At 40.0% G+C, this 22,264-nt stretch overlaps 1 protein-coding gene across 4 annotated transcripts in view; it reads left to right on the plus strand.

The window, feature by feature from the left end:
• The window catches only part of EXT2 (exostosin glycosyltransferase 2), a 163,565-nt gene that overhangs the window by 125,471 nt on the left and 15,830 nt on the right, over nt 1–22,264 (plus strand). The gene's annotated exons all lie outside the window — the stretch shown is intronic.

The following is a 22,264-nucleotide window of genomic DNA, read 5'->3' on the forward strand; positions in this document are numbered from 1 at the left end:
TCCTTCTTAAAAGTCAGAATTTCTAAATTCTTCCACTAGAGTACAAAAGGTGTGCGTAAGAGTGTGGGTTATGAAACTGTTCTTTGAAGCACTGGAGAAACCCTATTCCAAAATGGCAACTGTGCCCTCCATTGGTTTTGGGAACTCCCAAGGAGAGTCCCAGGGGACAATTTCAAAAGAGCATCTATAGCATTTAACAAGCACTTAATTGATGTCTCCTTGAATACCACTTCCCTTGACTCAAGCAGCTGGGCACTGCAACAATAAAAACATCAATAAGTGAAGAAGCTGGCGACACTGACAAACAAAGCAGACCCTGTTGATGGCTTTCTTTCTGAGTTTTAAGTGGAGAGGCTGGCTGCCTGTCTTTAGGGAGAAACATTCCCTATCACCGTTTATTCAATGAGGCTGATGGATTAGGCTGGGTTCAAGGGTTAAGTATGGAGACCAGTAAAGGTCTCCCCAGGGGAAAGTGCCAGAGTCCAGGCCTGGTGAAAAGCAATAGGAATTGATGGGCCCTGTCAGGGTGTACGTGAGATGCATGATGACAACAGGCGGAGGCCTGCGGCTGCGGGTAAAGGTGGTATCAGACTTAAGCATGCAGAGTGTTCAAGTCATTTAGCTATAGCTGGCTCAGGGGAAAGGGGAGCAAGGTAACCATTTTCTTTAGCTAACTTAGGATTTGTTGAATTTGGGGTTCTTAAATCATAAATTTTTTTAAATGAAGCTGTATTTATTACATGTATTTATTATAGAAATACATTTTTAAACACTTAAATTGAAGGTGTATTTTAAGGGAAAGGAAAAGGAATCCACTCCCCCCGACACTATCACCACCACCAAAAATTAAAAGCTCAAGTTTTCCCAGGTTTTTAAAAAAATGTAGCTTCATTTGAGTGTAAAAGAAATTGTTATGAAATAGATTGATGTGCGATGCCCTGGATGATGTAGTTATTGGCCAATGAAAGGCATGAGAGTAGCTAATAAAACATACATTCATCTTTTTTGATTTATTTTTATTCATAGGAGATGACTTTTACAGCATAGTGTCTAGGGTGTTGGATGATATTTAGTATACTATTATTCCCATTTTTAAAACAAATTGCCTACTTGTTTTTCTAGCCAAGTAATGGCAAAAAGACTAATTTTTTTTTTTTTTTTTGCGAGTGATTTCTCTCTTCATTGCATATAATGGCTTCAAATGCTACCCATGTGTTTATTTTTGTGGCAAAAGAGAGGTGGAAAAAAGGAATGTTCAAAACGACGTGACCAAGATGGACAGAGGGCTGTCTCTTAAGTATTTTCAGTTGGTCTAAAGGAAGACTACTAAAAGAAGGGTGGGCTAAATGTATTCCTATGATTTCTTTCAACCCTGAGTTTGTTTTAAGCAACTAAGAATATGTTAACGTCAGGAAGTTTTGCAGCGCTTAAAGGGACTGAGCTCGAATCTTTACCTCTTTCCTCTGATTACTTGTGTTTGATTCCACATTACCTCTAAAGAAGTAATTATTAGAAGAGTGAAATCAGGAAGCTTTCTTATCTCCGTTAGTCAGAATATCCAGATGCTATGGAAGGAACAACTTTGATAACAACCTTGTATATACAACTTACTATGTTCCCGTCAACGTCCCGCTTATGATCTTGGCCCAGGCCTGCAAAGCAGGTATGTTTTTCTCATTCTGTACTGAGACTAAGTAAGGTTAGATAACTTGCCTATAGTCACGTAGTTAATAAGTGGAAGAATTGGGATTTAAATCCAAATTTTTCTGACACTGTGCTGCCTTCCCTGAGGATTTTACTGTGAGTGACATTTGCCAGAGATCAGTGGTCCTCAGAAGTAGTACTTACAGCCATCAGCATATCATTTGCCTGTCACAAAATTATTTTGACTCTAAGGCAAACAAATACATTTTTTAGGTACCCCTACCATTGGTGCTTTAGGGCCTCTGTGCCCAAATTCCTGCTCTATCACTGACCAATTTATGATGATTGACAGGTTATTTAATCTCTCTGGATCATAGTTCATTCTTATATAAAATGGTAATGACAATATCTACTTCATGAGGTTATTATTTGCATTGGATGAAATTACATAGTGCCTCCCACATGGAAAGTGGGATTCCCCAGTCTAGGTTGGGTTCAGAGCACTCTGTACCTCTTTGTGAGCAAATAATGGTGAACTGTGTTGTTTATTGTCTTTTTTTTCCTTTTAGAATGTAAGCACCAAAAGGCAGTAAGTACACTTCCTGTGTGATGGACAGTAGATTGTACACTTTACAGATGCTATGTTAGCTGCTGCTGCTGTTATCATTATGACTACTGCTATTTTCATTATTCCATTCATGATTCTACTATGATTCATAAACGAGATTGTTGTTTTCATTATTCAGAAGGGACATTTCTATCTTGAAGAAGGGACTCAGTTTAGTGCTGAATCAAGAGACAAAAGATCATGCTGCTCCTAAATCCTGCTTTTTATGCCGAAGCCTAGGATTTTCATGCAGGAATTGGGAGCAGGCTAGATTGATTAAGGGAATAAATCAGTAAATATTTGCATCCTAGGGGAGTTATATTGGATCCCAGAACTACTATTTTGTGGTGTTATCACAGTCCCTTGGGATTATATCTGTCTTGTTAATCTCTACTCATCCTTCAACACTCAGCTCGGCTGTTGCTATCTCAAAGAAGCTTTCAGAGAGTCTTCAGTCAGGTTGGGTTCAGAGCACTCTGTACCTCTTTGTGAGCAAATAATTGTGAACTATGTTGTTATAGTGTCTTTTTTTCCTTCTAGAATGTAAGCACCAAAGGGCAGGAACCACGGCTGTCTTATTCATTGCTATGCCCTCTGTGCCTAACCCAGTTCATTGCATTCAGTAGTTAATTCAGTAACATTTGATGAATGAATAAATCTCCCTTACCAACACACATATGAAAGATATAGAAAAGATTATTCTGGCCTGTATGCCCTTCCACTTTACTGCGATCCATAATCTAGTTACATCCATTTTGGAAAGCAGTTCGGAGTTTAAAATGTTAAACATACATCTACCATATGACCAGCCATTCTTCCCATGGGGATTTACCCTAGAGAAATGACATTTGTCTGCACAAATATTTGTACGCTAACATTCAAAGCAGCTTTTATTTGTAATAGGCAAAAATTGGAGAAAATAAAACAATGTCTATCAACACTTGACTAGATAAACATTGTGATACATCCATAGAGTAGAATATGGCTCAGTAATAAGTAAGAAGTAACTATTGATACATGCAACAACATGGACAGTTTTCAAAGTAATTATGCTAAGTTAATGAAGCAGGATGAAAAAGAGAGCATACTTTATGATTCCATATATATAAAATTCTGGAAAGTGCAAACTAACCCTAGAGATAGAAAGATCAGTGGTTGCCTGGAAGGTAAGTGGGGAGGGTCAGGCTATAAAGGGCAGGAGGGACAAATAACAGAAGGGTCCAAAAAACTTTTAGGGGAAATGGATATGTTCATTATTTTAATTGGGGTAATGGTTTTACTGGTGTATACAGATGCCAAAACATGTCAAATTTTACATTTTAAATAAATTATTTATTGTATATCAACTGTATTTCCAAAAAGCTACAAGAAAAGTTACTTATACTCTAGCAGTAGCATAAAAACTGAAATACTTGAAAAATACAACAAAATGTGTGCCAGATATGTTTAGTGAAACCTAAAAAATGTTGCCGAGAGAAATTGAAGAACAACTTCATAATTGGAAAGATATACCGTGCTTGTGGATCCAAAGACTCAGTATTGTTACCATGTAAATTCTCCCCAAATTGTATAGATTCAAAGCAATCCAATCAAAATCCCAGAAGGCTTTTTGTTATTGAAATTGATAAGCTAAAATTGAAATGGAAACACATCAGACCTGAAAAAGCCAAAGCGATTTTTTAAAAGAAGAACAAAGTTGCGGGACTTACACTCCTTATTTTCAAACTTGCTATAAAGCTACAGTAATCAAGACATGGTGGTATTGGTATAAATTTAGATATATAGGACAATGAAACAGAATAAAGAGTTTACAAATGGACCACACATGTATGGCCTTGTACACTGTTGGTGGGAATGTAAATTGATACAGCCATTTTGGAAAAGAGTATGGAGGTTCCTCAAAAAACTAAAAATAGAACTGCCATATGATCCAGCAACCCCACTTCTGGGTATATATCCAAAGGAATTGAAATCAGTATATTGAAGAGATAGCTGCACTCTCATATTCATTGCAGCATTGTTCATAATAGCCAAGATATGGAGTCAACCTAAGTATCCATAAACAGATGAGTGGATAAAGAAAATGTGATGCATATGCACAATGGAATACTATTCAGCTTGAAAAAAGAATGAAATTTTGTCATTTGTGACAACATGGATGAATCTAGAGGACATTATGCTGTCTAGAGGGCAGGCACAAAAAGACAAACATTGTATTATCTCGCTAAATGTAGAATCTAAAAGTCTGACCTCATAGAAGTAGAGAGTAGAATGGTGGTTACCAGAGGTTGGAGAGAAAGGCAGGTAAAGGGGAAATATTGGTCAAAAGGTATAAAGTTTCAGTTAGACAGGAGGAATAGTTCTGGTGATCTATTCACAGTAAGGTGACTATAGTTAATAATAACGTATATTATATTTCAATATTGCTAAAAAAGTGGATTTTAAATATTTCCACCACAAAGAAATAAGTATGCAAGGTGATGGATTAGTCTGATTTGCTCTTCTACAATGTAAATGTGTATGGAGCTATCACATTGTACCCCGCAAATATATACAATTATTACTTGTCGATAAGAATAACATTTTCTAAAAGCTGAAAGAGAATAGGATTAAACAGAGGGGGAAAGGTGGATTGAGCAAAAAATACTGCTTGAAACATTTTTTAAAAGATGATATAGGCTGGGCGCGGTGGCTCACACCTGTAATCCCAGCACTTTGGGAGGCTGAGACAGGCAGATCACGAGGTCAGGAGTTTGAGACCAGTCTAGCCAACACGATGAAACCCCATCTCCACTAAAAATACAAAAAATTAGCCGGGTGTGGTGGTGTGAGCCTGTATTCCCAGATACTCAGGAGGCTGAGGCAGGAGAATCACATGAATCTGGGAGGCAGAGGTTGCCATGAGCCGAGATCGCACCATTGCACTACAGCCCGGATGACAGTGCGAGACTCCGTCTCAAACAAAAAATAAATAAACAAATAAATAAATAAATAAAGGATGATATAGAAGTACAAGATAACACACAAAAAAAGTCCTCAACATCATAGTCATTACAACAGTTTTAAAATAAAAGCACAGTGAGTTACCACTGTATCTCCACTAGAATGACTATAAATAAAATTAAAAAGAATGACAATACTGAGTATTGGTGAGGCTGTGGAGCAACTTGAACTCATACATTACTGGTGAAAATGTGAACTAGTATGACCAATTTAGAAAACAGTTTGGCATATAAAACATTTTTTTATATGACCTAGCTTCCAAAAGAAATAAGTATGTGCAGACATATGTCTGCATAAAGATTTATAAGATCCCTAAACTAGAAACATCAGCTGGTAATGGATAAACAGAATGTGGAATATCTATACAGGGGAGTACTACACAGCAATAGAAAGAAAGAAATGGATACATGCAGCAACAAGGATAAATCTCAGAAGTATTATACTAAGTGAACAAAGTCAGATGTAGGAGGCTACTGACTGTATGACTCCATGTATATGAAATTCTAGAGTAGAAAAAACTACATTGCCAGGCCTGGGAGATGGGATTGACCACAAAAAAGCAAGAAGGAGCTTTTCAGGTGATGGAAATGTTTTACATTATGATATGGTGGTGGTTATATCATTATATATACTTGTCAACACTCAATGAATTATACCTTTAAAATTGATAGTTTTTGTTGTAAGTAAACTCTATTTCAAAACTTGAAAAAAAATTGTGGGATGCAGCTAAAGCAGTGCTTATGGGAAAATTATAGCATTAAATGCTTATATTGTAAAAAGAAGAAAAGTCTAAAGACAGTGAACAAAAGTTCATTCCATCTTAAGAACCTAGAAAAAGAAGAGTAAATTAAACTCAAAGCAAGTAGAAGGAAGGAAGCAAGTTAAATGCTAAATTAGTGAAGTAGAAAACAGACCAACAGAGAAAATGTACAGATCCAGTGTCTCATGGCAATACTCAGAATGTTCCAAAATTGCTCATCATACCAGAAACCAGGAAAATTGCAACTTCAATGAGAAAAGATAATTAACAGATGCCAACAAGATGACACAGATGTTGGAATTATCTGATAAAGATTTTTAAAAGGTTATCACAAAAAAAGGCTCTAATAAGCAATTATGAGTACTGTTAAAACAAATGGAAAACAGAAAGTTTCAGTAAAAAGACAGAAGATATAAAGAAGAACTAAATGGAAATTTCAAAACTGATTACAATACCTAAAATTGAAAACTCACTGGATGGGCTCAATAGGATAATGGAGATAACAAGAAAAAACTGGAGAACTTGAAGATAAGTCAATAGGAATTCTCCACTGTGAACAACAGAGAAGAAATAGATTGGCGAAAAATGAACAGAGCTTCAGAGACTTGTGGGACAATCACAAAAGAGATAATATTTGTGTCATTAGAATTTTAGAAGAAGAGAAAGAATGTGGGACTGAAGAAATATTTGAAGAAATAATGGCTAAAAACGTCCCAAATTAGCAAGAGACATAAATGTACAGACTCAAGAAGCTGAACCAACCACAAACACCCAAAGAATAAATAGTATAAATTTACATAAATTGTGTAACCTGAATAAATTGTAGCAATACTTTTTATTTCAAATAGTAATTGAAAAGAGGAAAAATAAACTGGTTTACATATCCAAATATATATATACATAAGGAAAGGAGAAAATATGCATAGGTGCCACATTCTTTTTATTTCAAATAGTAATTGAAAAGAGGAAAAATAAACTGGTTTACATATCCAAATATATATATACATAAGGAAAGGAGAAAATATGCATAGGTGCCACATTCTTTGCTTCTGTTGCTTGATCTCCAGACCATAGTTGATATTTGTAACTTTCTTCTTCTTCTTTTTTTTTGTTTTTTTTTTTTTTGAGACGGAGTCTCGCTCTGTCGCCCAGGCTGTAGTGCAGTGGCGCAATCTCGGCTCGCTGCAAGCTCCACCTCCGGGGTTCACGCCATTCTCCTGCCTCAGCCTCTACGAGTAGCTGGGACTACAGGCGCCCACCACCACGCCCAGCTAATTTTTTGTATTTTTCGTAGAGAAGGAGTTTAACCGTGTTAGCCAGGATGGTCTCGATCTCCTAACCTCGTGATCCGCCCGCCTCAGCCTGTCAAAGTGCTGGGACTACAAGCGTGAGCCACCGTGCCCGGCCGTAACTTTCTTCTTCTATCCATTCCATGTTCTCTTCGTTCCCAACCAGCAGCCTTGCGTATTTACTACAGACTCAATTTCTTTAATGTCTCTAATACTATTCAGATTTTCTTCTTGTGTTGGTTTTGATAAATTGTATTTTCCAAGGAATTTGTTCATTTTATCTAAATTACAAAATGTATTCATATAAAGTCATTCGTAATATTCTCTTGTTGTTTAAAGCGTGTAAGATTTGGAATGATGTACTCTTTTTCATTCCTGATACTGGCAATTTTTGTTTTATCTCTTTCATGATGAATCTTGTTGGAGGTTTATCCATAATCTTTTCAAAGAATTGACTTTTTTTTTTTTTTTTTTTTAAAGACGGAGGGTCTTACTCCGTCCCCCAGGCTGGTGTGCAGAGGTGCAATTGTAGCTAACTGTAACTTCAAACTCCTGGGCTCAAGTGATTCTCCCACCTCAGTCTCCCCAGTTGCTAGGACTACAGAATTGTCCCACTATGGCTAATTTTTTTTGCGGGGGCGTAGATGAGCTCCTGCTATGTTGTTGTGGGCTGATCTTGAACTCCTGGTTTCAAGCAATCCTCCTGCCTCAGCCTCCCAAAGCACTGGGGTTACAGGCATGAGCCACTGCACCTGGCCTCAACTTTTGAGTTTTGTTGATTTTTCTGTTGTGCTTTTTTTGTATTAAATTACTACTCCTTTCTTGATTGATTTATTTCTCTCCCTTGATGAATTTAAGTTGCTGTGTCTTCTAGCCTTTTGACTTGATAGATCAGGTCATTGATTTCAATATTGTTTTTCTAATATATGCATATAAAGCTATAAATTACTCTTCAGTTGCTGCCTTAGGTGCATTTCCAAATTTTGGTGTGTCATATTTCTATTGTCTTTAAGCTCAAAATATTTTCTGATTTCCATTGTATTATCTTCTTTGACACATAGTTATATAAAAGTACATTGCTTACTTTTGTCAGATTTTTAAGTTAATAGTTTTTTTATGGGTTTCTGGTTTGATTCTACTGTGGTCAGAAAATATTATTTTAAAATCTACGATTTTATTGTTTTAGAATTTATTGAAACTATATGGCCCCATAAAAGGTCTATTTTGGTAAATGTTCTATGTGTGATTAAAAAGATGGCACATCTGCACCTGTGGATTTAATGTTCTTACTAGTCCAGTTAGGTAAGTCTAGCTACCTCAGCACCTTTAGCATAATTGAAATATCCCCTTGCTTGTTCTCTGAAATAAGCATCTCTATTTCTTCTTTTTTCTGTAGCCTTTATCATTTCTGTAATAGTTAAATTCATTATCCTACTTAAAATTAAAAATGGTTTAAATACAGTATTTACTATATGAGAATCAAAGAGAAATCATGCAGCAGACCTTTTTAGCTGTTGCCCCAAAGAATTTTTAAGAGGCCTGGAGAGACAGGAGTCTTCCATTTGGGAATTTTTAGGAAAAGGAAGCCAGCAATCCCCCAGCATTTAGAGTGGTTTTACTAGGTCTGCTTGGACGCAGAAGAATAGACCAAGTGACTTCCTGAGATCCCTTTGGTTGTAATGATTCTAAGCCATCAGAAGTACAGGCAGATCTGTAAGGTGTGATTCCGTGTGGAAAAGTACCAAACTTCAATGCATAAAAAATGTCAGATTCCTTCACTTTCTTGTGGAACACAGAGAGACTGCATATGTTAAGATAAGGGTATATTTGCAGGTGATAGCCAACAGCAGGTTGAAATTGAAGAAAGAAAACAAGAAGTTATTTTAATGGAGGAGAGAGAGCTGAATATGGTGAACCAGATCTTATTTCGTTCAGGGTTCTAATGATGCCTGTACTGAGGAATAACACGCAGATTCAAGCCCTAGACTTCCAGCATGTTTTTCACAAATACAAAGGCATCCTAAGGCAGTGCTTATGTTAAAGGGTTGGAAGAATTGATTTACAGAGACCATTTTAAAGCAATTGGCTCCAGGTCTTGCTAAAGGAACACAAAGCAGTGATTAAAGGCCAGTTCACAGATTGCACACTTCCGAGAGCTATGAGAGAAACTTGGGCCTAGTGTAAGAGGGAAGAGATGTAAGATAAATGATGAGGGAGATCTACCTGGATATTACCTTGAAAATTGATAGTGAACTCTAGAATCACTCTCCAGGAGAAAGTTATTAGAGCCACAACAGTTCTTTCTCCATCCTTTATCAAATCATTGCACAAATAGATGATGCCAATACACTATATTGGGATACACAGACAAGGCTGCGGCACACTAGATGTGACCCACCCGAGGCCTCATTGCTGATGGGTGAGGATTAGCTCTTTACGTGATCATTACCCATTCATAGCACCCCAGTCAGAAAGCTCTGTTTAAAAGAAACGCAGTGTCAGGATGTGAAGATCTTAGGATCATCCTGTCACTTCAGGCTTTATTGCTGAGAAAACTGAAGTGCACAGAGGTTAAGTTACTTCTCTGGGGTGTTAAATGTACATTGAATATAACCCTTAAAGGCACACCATAGCAAGTTCTTGGGAATGAAAGGCTAGGCCATGTAGGAAAGCCTGTTTTCTTCCAGTGTCTGTGACTTGAGCACACAGACATTTGGACCGAATACCGGGTATCATTATTTATTTAATTGGAAGAAAACGGAGGGCTTATTTGTGTGTTTATATGGGTCGTATTTCCTGTTGGAAGGCAAAGGGCTTTGGGAAATGTTCCATTCTCTCTCCAGCCCTGAATCAGGAGCTAGGAATGATCTTCTCTGGCCCTGCGTGTTTCTGACTTGTTTGACAAGCTCTAGTGAGCTACCAGATGTGGAAATTCTTTTCAGCCTGGGATAATTTATTTATCTGTTTATGTATTTTACTAGGAAAGTATCTATTGAGTTCTTGATACTTATTTGCGAGGGACTCCTAGGGGAACAGTAGCAGTGTATAGTGTTACTTGAATGTTTGATTTTTTTTTTCCAAGTCTGTCTGCTTTTATTTCAGATCTGAGAGCTGGGAAAGAAAAAGCAACTTATTCCTCCTCCCCTCCTCCATCTTTGAGAGAGACAGTTTAAAACATGTGGCAGAAAATGAGCCATGGAGACTTGGCTGAATGTATGAATCTGTGAATTTATTTTTTCTTTCATTCTTTGTTCCTCATTTCCAACCATAAAAATTACTAGTAGCACTTAAGTGTTGAACATTTTCACCTGAGAGATGTGAAATGCTCTTGGCTAAGAATATTCATTATAAAATCAGTGAATGAATTCCTATTCATGTGAGAATAGGAGTTCACCAGAGCAACTGTGTGTTGTTAGACACGCAAAATACCCTTTTACAACCTGGGTATCTTGTAGGTGGTAGCACTGGTAAAACCTCCTGGGTGCTAACACATTGTGAGAATTTATTTGTATTACTTTGTTCACAACTTCCGAAGGTAATAACAAGTGCATACCCTCAAAGAACCGTGGAAGACCGCAAAATAGCATGGAATGCCCCAGTTTTTTCATGAGAACATAAAACCATCTTTGAGTGGGGTTTCCTGATGCAGGAAGCACCGAGAAGAAACACACCAAAGGAGAATGAGCTTGGTGTGTGTGGTAGCACAGGGGAACCATCAGCATATTGATGTGGCAGAGTAGGAATTTTGTTTTGGTGAGCAGTGGAAGCTAGGCTGCTTAGGTTAATAGAGAGCCAGCGGAGGCGCAGGCTAAGAGGTCAACTGAAAAGTTTAAAGTGACAGGCAGAAAAGAGGTGTTGTAGGTTTTTAGAGAAGTATATGGTAAAAGCCATCAGATCACAGGATGACTTAGAGGTTGCAGAGACTGGAGATTGTGGTAGTGGAAAATCTATAGACTTAGTGTTTGAATGGATTGAAGAACGAGCTTACTCCATAGCTCAGATTTAATTAGTGATGAGGGGGCCTTGCTAATAGGAGAATTCCAGAGCTGAGATGCTGTATAACGTTTATATTTTAAACAGAATTAGTAAAACTTATGGCTATCTATATGTGTATTCAAGGATAGTAAGAGAGATTATAGAATCTGCAATTCTTTTTTTTTTTTTTTGAGATGGAATCTCACTCTGTCGTCCAGGCTGGAATGCAGTGGCACAGTCTTGGCTCACTGCAATCTCTGCCTCCTGGGTTCAAGTGATTCTCCTGCCCCAGCCTCCCGAGTAGCTGGGATTACAGGAACCTGCCACCACGCCCAGCTGATTTTTTGTATTTTTACTAGAGATGGGGTTTTCACCGTGTTGGCCAGGCTGGTCTCGAGCTCCTGACCTCAGTTGATCTGCCCGCCTTGGCCTCCCAAAGTGCTGGGACTACAGGTGTGAGCCACTGCACCCGGCCTAGAATCTGCAATTCTAAATAAATGATCCCACTTTTTCTCTTCTCACTATAACAACTGAAAAATAGAAATGACATATCCTAGAATTAGACTTCATAACTTCCTTTAAAAACTAGTAGATGACTGGGCGCAGTGACGCATTCCTGTAATTCCTACACTTTGGGAACCTGAGGTGAGAGAGTGGCTTGAGGCCAGGAGTTCAAGACCAGCCTGAACAACATAGTGAGACCTCATCTCTACTAAAAATTAAAAAGAAAAAAAAATTAACCAAGTGTGGTGGCACTCACCTGTAGTCCCAGCTACTCAGAAGGCTGAGTGAGGTGGGAGAATCGCTTGAGTCTAGGATCATGCCACTGCACTCCAGCCTGGGCAACAAAGCGAGACCCTGTCTCAAAAAAATAAATAAAATAAAAATGCTAAACAAGTCTTGGACATGCTTCTCACAGGCTTGTGCTTATGATCCTTCTGATAAGAAATTAACTGCTTACCTCCCTAGATTTACACCCCAGAATCCTAAATGTGAAAATGTGCCTCAGTCTGTTGGGAATCCAGGAGGGTCTCTGCAGAAGGGTTTTTCTTTATGGCACATGGAACCTCCTATCTCATCTTGCCATGGATGGGCTCTAGGAAAGGCTCACCCTTTGAGTTCATCTTGGACAGAGAGAAACTTGGTTCTTACATAGCTGAGGCTGATAAAAAAGGGGGCATCCCTAACAGAGGAACCATAAAACAAAGTACATACCCACAGTGCATCCACTTCCAATAAATACACTTATTGAAAGTGTTTCAGCTTTCAGTGGGAACCAGCACCTTAGATGTTCGTTCCTTGACCTCTTGTGTGACTCAGATCGTTGAGCCTAAGTCTGACCTAGTGATGACTGGGAAGATTAGGAATTAAAGTCTTTCTCTTATCTGGATGGTGGCCTGTATCCAGAGTGCAGTGTGGATCCAGCCTAGGAGTCAGCTTGCACGGCTGCTGGTGTGCTGCTGGTGCCAGAATTCACAGTGAGTCAGGCCTGGTTTTAGTGTGCACAAGGTCAAACCTTGCCAGAGCTGCACTGGATCAGCTTTTGTGCTAGGTCTGACACTAAAGCTTTACAGTGTAACTAGGGCCAGTTTGCCAAAGTTGAGCTTTTAGAAAACTATAATTTTTTTAGGCCTGTTGTGTACCCTGTTCTTTAAGTTGATGGGTGTGAGCTCTCTTTGAGCCTTGTGTATATATCTGAGTAAGCAACAGTTCCCCCGAGTACCTTTCCTTAGCCTGGCCATAATGTCAGTACAGCATTGAAAAGAGCATATCCTCTGTCTGTTACCTCCATTTTTCACTTTTTGGAAGTACCTGAAGGGTTGCCATTATTGAGACTGTTGCTTTCGAAGAGAATGGGCCACAAACAGCTCATTTCTGTGAGTGTTCCCACCTGTCGGGTACAGTTAGAGCTTCCCAAAAGAGACAAATGGAAGACTATGGTCAGAGGTGGGTCATTCTTTCTTAGGGGATCATCTCCCTGGAGTATTTTTCACATTGTTTCAGGCTCCCTGTTTTTCAGCCTGCAGGAGAACTAAATAATCTGTTAGGTCTGTCCTATCTCCAGCTTGCATTGATTTACACCCCCAAGACTCACAGGGACCTGGAGAGAAAATAGTTCATATGTGCCATGGCTGCAGCAAGTGCTGCTGAAAGAAGATCCCAAGTAGTGGGCCAGAAGCCCAGGGAGGTGCTGAGGGAAGCCGCAGTAAAGCCTGACCTCTCAGAGCTTCTCTAAGCACCCAGTCCCCATTGGAGAACAAGTCAAACAAATGTTAAGGGAAGGAAATCAAATATGTTTGCTGAACATTGAAATAACATCTGATCATTGAAAAAAAGCACCTAGTTGGGAATTACAAGAGAGTGGCACTTTTTTCTTCCCCACTGAGCAAATTAAAACAGCAAGTTCAGAATTTGTTTATATAGCCATTAATGAAACATCCAATGTAGGACTAGCAGCCTGCCGCACAGAGGAGGGCAAATACTGCTTGCTGGCACATCTGCCCATCTGAGGGTCTGTCCTCCTCGAAGACCCCCATTCCAAATAAGCCCATTCCGTTGGTTTTAGTATGTGCCAAGCAGCCCTAGTGAGGAAAGAGCCCTGCAGACCTTTCCATGCCCAGCGCTGTGTATTCTGCACCCTCACCTCACCCCAGGATCTTTCCTGTCTGCAGCACCATGGAGGCCACCTGGTTTCGTACCTCTGCTTCCAAACTAGTGCTCATAATATGAGATCGTTATTTTAAAGAGGTGTTGGTACATTTGATAGTTTAAAGAATATGTACTTTCCCTCCCCCTGTTCAAAAGGAGATATCTGCAATGATATTCCAACCCTGAAAGGATCCATATGTTTGAGGGTTATTGTTCCAAAAGCTGCCTGCTGTCTCATTGGGATTGATTACAGGGGAGCTTTGGCTGCTTCAGGAATTCAGAGCTTCAGAATTTGGCTTATGGTTTGGGGATGTGAGGAATTTGTCTTCATGGGCTGTTTATCTGCCTTAATTGTGATAGAGATGCTCCAAGGAGATGTGTGAGCAGGACTGGGCCCAGGGCCAGGGTAAATCAGAGCAGCCCCAGGCCTGAACTCCCCAGTTCACTCAAGACGGCAGTGTATGTAGCTTTCGGAGGAAAGCTCTATCATTTCTCCTGAATATGAAGCTGCACCCATTCATGCAAAATCATGAGTTTCAGGCAGTGGTTGATGATTGCTATTGCATTAGACATAGTGATTCCACATTTGGGGAGAATGAAGAGAAAGAAAACTTGAAGGATCAGAGTAGTCCCAGACCTTAGAAATGTCACAACTGTGAAACAAGTCTCTAGAAAGCGAGATAAACTAATCAGTGTGATATTTACAGCTCATCTCTCAGATCATATTTATTTCTTGGTGCATGAAAATTGGTTCCTAGGGTTCACATTAATCATGATGAAATATATTTGCTACTGTCTGTTGGCTGGTTTAGATCAAGAGTTGGCAACCATTACTAGTAATATTTCTAGGTTCCCAACCAGCCTTTAGGCTGAAGATTTGAGGGGTTGGGTGGAGGTCATGACCACATGCTGACACTCTGTGCTTGGAGAGGGAAGGAAGAAACTGACTTCTCACAACCACGGCCACTAAACACATCCACAGCAGAGATCTGGGCTTGATTGAAAGCCTTTTCTCCAGTGTGGTCCATTCATGCAAGAATTGTATCTGCCTTGTTTACCACTATATGCCTAAAGGCTTGACACATAGTAGATGCTCAATAAATATTTATTGAATTGAATGTGTTTGGACATTGAATTTATATATACTTCCTGTCAGTAGAATTGTAAGGGGTTGTTCAAAGTATAATGATTCCATATTTCACATTCAGTGGAAAAGTCCTGGTCTTTTCCTTGCTGACTTTTTCAACAAATGGTGCTGAAAGATTGGACATCCATGGGCAAAAATTTAACCTTGGCCTGGATCTCACACTTCATGCAAAAATTAACTGAAAGTGAATCAGATTTAAATGTAAAACATGAAACTATAAAACTTTTAGGAAAAAAGGAGAAAGTCTTCAGACTCTAGGGCTAGACAAAGAGTTCTTAGATCTGACACCAAAAGCATGATCCATAAAAAAAAAAAAAAAAAATTGACCAATGAGACCTCATCAAAATGTAAAACTTTTGCTCTGTCAAAGACCTTGTGAAGAGGACAAAAAGACAAGCTATATACTTGGAGATAATATTTGCAAACCACATATCCAACAAAGGGCTAAACATCTAGAATATATTTTTTAAAACTCTCAAAACTCAACAAGGAAAAAACAAATAATCCAGTTAGAAAATGGGCAAAGGCCATGAACAGACCTTGCACTGAAGAAGATATACAGGTGGCAAATAAGATGTTCAGCATCATTAACTATTATGGAAATGCAAAATAAAACTGCAGTGAGATATCATTACACACCTATAAGAATGGCTAAAGTTAACCAAAAAAATACAAACAGCAAATGCCAGTGAGAATACAGAAAAACTGGACCACTCATATATTGTTTTTGGAAATGTAAAATGGTACAGCCACTCTGAAAAACAGTTTTGGTAGTTTCTTATAAAATTAAACATGCAACTACCATAGGACTCAGCAATTACACATTTGGGCATTTATCCCAGAGGAATGATAATTTATGCTCACATGAAAACCTATATGTGAGTGTTTGTAGCAGCTTTATTTGTAATTGCCAAAACCTGAAATCAGCCCAGGCATCCTTCAGTGGATAAATGGTTAAGCAGACTGTGGCACATGCATACCATGGTATATGATTCATCCCTAAAAAGGAGCAAACTACTGATACACACAACAGCTTGGGTGATTCTCCAGGGAATTATGCTGAGTGAAAAAAGCCAGTCCAAAAAGGTTACATACTGTGTGATTCCATTTATATAACCTCCTTGAAATGACAAAATTATAGAAATGGAGGACAGATGGGTACTTGCCAGGAGTCAGGGATAGGGAGGGAGACAGTGTGTCTTTTTTTTTTTTGTGATGGAGTCTCGCTCTGTCGCCCAGGCGACAGAGTGCAGTGGGGTGATCTCCGCTTACTGCAAGCTCCGCCTCCTGGGTTCACGCCATTCCCCTGCCTCAGCCTCCCTAGTAGCTGGGACTACAGGCGCCCGCCACTAGGCCCGGCTAATTTTTTTGAATTTTCAATAGAGATGGGGTTTCACCGTGTTACCCAGGATAGTCTCGATCTCCTGACCTCGTGATCCACCCGCCTTGGCCTCCCAAAGTGCTAGGATTACAGGCGTGAGCCACTGCACCTGGCCCAACAGTTGTGTCTTAAAAGTTCAACAGGAGGGACCCTCGTGACTGTGGAAATGCTCTGTTCCTTGATTCTATCAATGTCAATATCATGTTGTGATGTCATACTATAGTTTGGCAAGATGTTGGGGGAAACTGGGTAAAGCGTATACAGGCTCTCTGCATTCTTTCCTACAACTACATGTGAATCTATGATTATCTCAAACTAAAATGTTTAATTTAAAAAATATTGGGAGCTTAGTATCTGTGAGTCAGATGCATAATGAATTAATAAAATAAGAACACTCAAATCTCTCCATAGCTAAACTTGTATGACTTTAGTTTGATGTTGGATTGCCTTTTCTGAAGCTTAATATCAGAATTAAGATTTTAAAGCTAGATGGAGTATATCTGGAGATCTATCTATCTATACCTATATTTATTAGATATATGTGTATATATATTAGATATATGTGTTTATATTTATATTGAATAATATTGAGGGCATCATCTGTTACGATACTTTGGACTTTAGTTTTGCCTTTTATTATAAGTGACCCCAAATCATTTTTTGGAAATAGATGAGATATAAATAAATAAGTAATCTGAAAAAGTCCCTCTGCTGCTTGATTCTCCACCAAGAGATTATGGGATTTAAGCATACGTGTAGGGCACTAGGATGAAATAACGCATTAAATAATGATTTGGGAAGCAGATTTATGCTTTGAAGCCAGCCAGAATTACTGAGTTTGTGGTCACTGTCATTTCCTACCTTTGCACAGTAATAAGAAAACAAAGGGGATATGCTGTAGTGTCCCTGACTGCAAGTGATGGAAGTCAGCAGGGCAGCTACTTGAAGTAAGGAGAGTTTATTTTCTCCTTGGTGGACAGAGCTAATATCTTTGATCCCTGGTCATTTAAATTGAGCCTCACCAAAATCAATTTGAAATTTTGAAGGCTCAATAATAGTTGTTTATAAGAAACTGAAGTCTCTGTTTCCACTGGTTGTGCAGGATTTAAAGAGAATCATCATTTGGCTTATGATGACTATTCTCCTTTTAACTTCATTAAGCAATCTCCTGAGATTAGACTTAGAAATAGTATGACCCACACTGGAGCTGAGGTTATGGAAATAAAAGTGATTTCATCTTTACTGGGTCTTAGGGAGCACAGAATTAGAAAACCCACGACCTGATCCTGACCCATCTCTTCCTCCTCCTCCTATCCCCTCAAACTCTCATCTCTCCTTCCCTTCTTATTATCTCCCAAGAGATCCATTGCCTCATGAAAAATAGTAGTTGGGGTTAATCTTTCATTTAGCTGCTTTTTGCTTGTGTTTCCTTCTCTGCCCCAGAGCCTCACAGATTATGAGGTTCCAGTAGGCCCTCAGATGTCCGATGTGGAGTCTCACTAGTTTGCTGCACAGCTGATGGGAGTTCTTTCTTTTAATGGTGTGAGCATATGGCTTTCTTTGCTAAATGGAAACCACATTCATAAAGAGCCTGTAGCTTTTAGAAATGAAGACTGGTGGGAGCAAAGGGTTTTGTCATGTTCCCTGCCTCCTCTCCCTACCTGGTTCTATTCTGAACCTGGTCATTCAGCAGGCACCTGTGACCCTCTTCATATCTGCCACTGGCACCACAGAGGTGAAGAACATTGACCCTGAATGTCATTTTTGACACCATAATCTGACTTCTTTGTTTTTAGGTGAGGGGCTGAGCTTGGGGACAATAAGGTGCTTTTTAGAATTAGCATGGTAGGAAGTCAGATGACTTCATGAATAGAAGATTGGACTGGGAGTTAGGGCCAATTTAGACTTGACCCAGCACTGTAACCTTGGGAGAACCACGTCTCTCCAGGTCTCAGTTTTCTCATCTGTGCGATGAGGGAACTGGACCAAGTCACCTCTGCCTTCTACATGATCTCTGAGGTTGCAGATCTCCGAGATAGCTTGAACAGTGGTCATCAGCTCCAACTGCCAAAGTGTGAGTCTTCTTATTATCCACAGAAGGCTCATGGTTATGCTGTCCAGTAAGCTGGTACAGATACAAGGATGAGGCACATGTTTAAAGACACTTTCTTTGGCAGTATCTTCCTAGTAGTGGTAATTATTGAAAAATTTAATGGCACAGATTTTTCTATCAACTATGGCCAACCCCAGTCTGTCTCTTTGCCATCTTCATGGCCCCTGGCCTTAAAAAATAACTTGCAAAGAATGGAGATCAGGTGCCCCAGTACCAAGGTACCAACCTCTAGTCAGACTGGAGCAAATGGGAATGCTGCCCAAACCCCAGAAGCCTGCCCATGTGATTGGTTTTCCTGCTTGGCTTATTTTAAGCAAACTCCTGCCTGGGGTTGGGAAGGTCTCTCGGACAGACTAAAGTGATCTCACAGGTAAATCTTAATCCATAATGCAGTTTGTCCAGGTGTTTGTCAAAACTAGTCAGCATTAGGGAACTCTACATGGCAACTTCTGGGCTCCTTGGCTCTAGATGGCTAGTATCAGCACTGAATTGTGTCCCAGGAGTGAATGAAGGTTCTTTGGCTTTTTTCAAAGCACCTCCTTGACAAAAACTGCCAACTGCCAATGTAGTTACAAGCATAAGCTGAAAATGAAGGCAGTCCATCCCTCCATTCCACTCCATTTCAGGAAATTCCAAAAATAAAAGGTGAGCTTTGTTCCCAGAGGGCTGAGAGTGAATCCTGTAACTGGCTCCTCTGTGGAAACCAGCTCGGAATTGGAAGCCAGCCAGCTGCCACTTTCCCATCTGGGCAGCATGCAAGACGAAGCCTGAAGGAAAGAAGGGCCACTAATTCAAAGATGCTTTTGCATATTGGATTCCTTGTGCTCTGTCTTGGCTGACCCAGCCATGTGACAGCAAGGTTTGAGCTGGTTCATAGAGCTGTGTTGCACTTTGATGGTTAAGGATTGACCAAACTCAGGCAGTGTGTGCGAGGAAGGAAATGAAGCCATTGCCAAGTTTGATGCACCTTGGATCCATAGACTGCACCCCCAATTCCATTTCTCTCACTAACTTAGTCTGTCTCTTGGTTCATGAGTCCTGATACATTGCTCACCCAGTAGCAATATCCCTGTGGAACTGTGCCTTTGACAGTGTGATGACTATAGAAGCCACTTCAGAGAGTGGCTTTTCTCCTAATGCTGGCCCGTGATTTCATAATTGAACGTCCCAGATGGGCACCACCTGTTGTTACACCTTCCCCCTTCTCCCCCCAGTCTGTTTCCTGAATCTGACTGTGGTTAGCACACACCCTGAGTTTAAAATGCACTCTCTAAGCTGGCTTAGAAGGTAGTGCATTATCCTCTTTTTAGGACCATTTATTGGGTACTTATATGTGTATGGCATTTTAAACAAAGTTAGATAATGCAGCCCATGCTATTTAGAAACTGACAACTTGAAACAGATCACAATTGGTGGGCTAGTTCCCTGGGAACAGGTCAGTGAGGAGGAGATAAAAGATCTTAGCCGTTAAAGGACATTAGAATTCACTTAATCCAACCCCTTATTTTATAGAGGGCAAAATGGAAGCAAGACACCTTAAAGAGGTCAGTTGCACAACGCACCAGTGGCAGAGCCTCCTGGACCTACTTTAACCATGTGCCTCTGGTCCACTCTCTGTAGGGTGTGAGACTCAGTCTAGGCTGCCTCCTGTGGGCTTTTACACAAAGGTAGAAGATATTTGTTTGATCCTATCTATAGTAATGGGACACGACAGAAGACCTCAGGAGGCTCAAGAAAGAAGAACTTGGAAAATGGCCAAGTAAGCATAGCTGAGAATCTAGAGAGCAGAACATTTCTATAATCAGGTAAGAGGTGTTGAGGACCAAGATTATAAAAATTAGAATGGAAAGAAACAGTTGGAGGATGTTTTTACATTGTTACAATCCCCATTTGACTAGTGGTGTGGGATAGCCACAAATGGAAGGACTATCCAAATTATTGCTAAGTCCCTAACTTAGGCATAGAGTTTATTATAACAGAGATAGGCTTCTGTCCCCAAAGATGTGTGCAATTTAAAATAGATGGGGGCACTATATATATGGAGGATTTCAACAGTATAGACAATTTAATATTGACTTTGTGATTTGAATATAACTGTGGAAGCACTGTTACTGGAACTGCAGGGATGTTCTATGAAGTTTCAAATGCCCACACCACAATATATAAAGGCATTTGGTAGTAATGACAAAAGGCTGACCCAGAGCATTTCCCTGAGGTAAAAAGAAAAAAGTTGAATTAGAGTAGGGGTGGGTAGCCATGAAGAGACAGGGTAGAGTTTGAGCTCTTGCTCGTCTGGCTGGGAAAATGCTTTACTGTATACATAATCGACTTCGTACTACACTGGGGCTCAATTAGAGAGGGCCCATCCCATTCTGTTTCACTCCGTTTTGATCCTGTAGTCAGCTGCAGAGTTATAGATGAAGTGACAAGGATGGTATCTTGATTGTATCCAGCTGCTTGGAATCAGTCAAGGGCTGAGAGGCCCCGCATGAGGAACAGCGCTCACTATAAAGGCTCCAAAGCAACCTGAAATTCAGGACACCTCTGATGCCTTTTAGAGCAGCATAGTTTAGCATCTGACCCATTGTCACCAAATTAAGTCCCTGAGAGAAGTCTGATAAGTGATTTCAGCCAACAGTAAGAGGACCGAAATCTTAACAGCAGTGGACTCGACAACTGAGCCAATAATAATAATAATGTAATTATTATGGCTGCAAAAGAGGGGCTTGTAAAGAAGAATCCCTAGGGAAAGCGATTTGAACTTTTCTTAGCATGGAGTAGAGAGCTGTGTTGACTCAAAGTAAACAGGGGGAGAAAAGCAACTTCCATCTTCAGCAGAAGTGCCAACTGAATTGGATGCCCCCTCCCCATGCCCTACTCCTTTTCTTTCACTTTGGCATCCCTGGTGTTTAGTTATGTGTGCTTGGGGCCCTTCGGAAATCTCTTTAACCCCATGAATCAGTGATCATGGCATTGGTGTGACTTGAACAGGCAGGTGCTTGGTGCTGAGAAAAGGAAGCTGGCAGCACATTTCATGGCATCTGCCCAGGCCCACAAAACAAACAGAAGTTATGGCTCACATACTGTGTTGCTGCTCTGGGCTCTATAAAACTGTAATAGTATCATATTATTTTAATCTGCTGAAATACAAATCCCGGAGTAGAGAGAACACAGCAGCAGCGTTACACATCTGAGAAAATGTTTGACATGGATTCATTTGTCTGCAGCTATTACGACGATGCCTGTGGTCGATTAGCTCTGTTGGTTACAACATGGTGTTAATGAAGCCAAGGTTATGGGTTTGAGAGCCCTGTTATGTGAGCTGGTTTCACACAAATGAAAGCTCTTTTCATGATCCAAGACCACACCCAAGACCTAGGTCAGACATTCCATAAAAACACGGAGAGGGTCACAGTGAGGACTGGGCAAGACAGTGCAGTGTCTCACCAAAAATGCCCCTTTACCTGCTTCTGGAAAAACAAGTCGGAACATGTGCTTTAGTGGGGAATTAGGACTGTGGTCTTCACACACAATGGATATCACGTTATTATTCAGGGTAACTGCTGGTCAGTACTGCTGCAGGCTTCCTTCCTGAATTAAGGAGTATACTGGCTCTGGTATATATTTTCTCTGAAGAAAAGAGAAGGATTTTTGGTCCCCTTCATTCTTGGCTTTTTACTCGCTGAGATTCTGCCC

Source organism: Nomascus leucogenys, chromosome 15 (assembly GCF_006542625.1).
Source record: "Nomascus leucogenys isolate Asia chromosome 15, Asia_NLE_v1, whole genome shotgun sequence".
NCBI lineage: Eukaryota > Metazoa > Chordata > Mammalia > Primates > Hylobatidae > Nomascus > Nomascus leucogenys.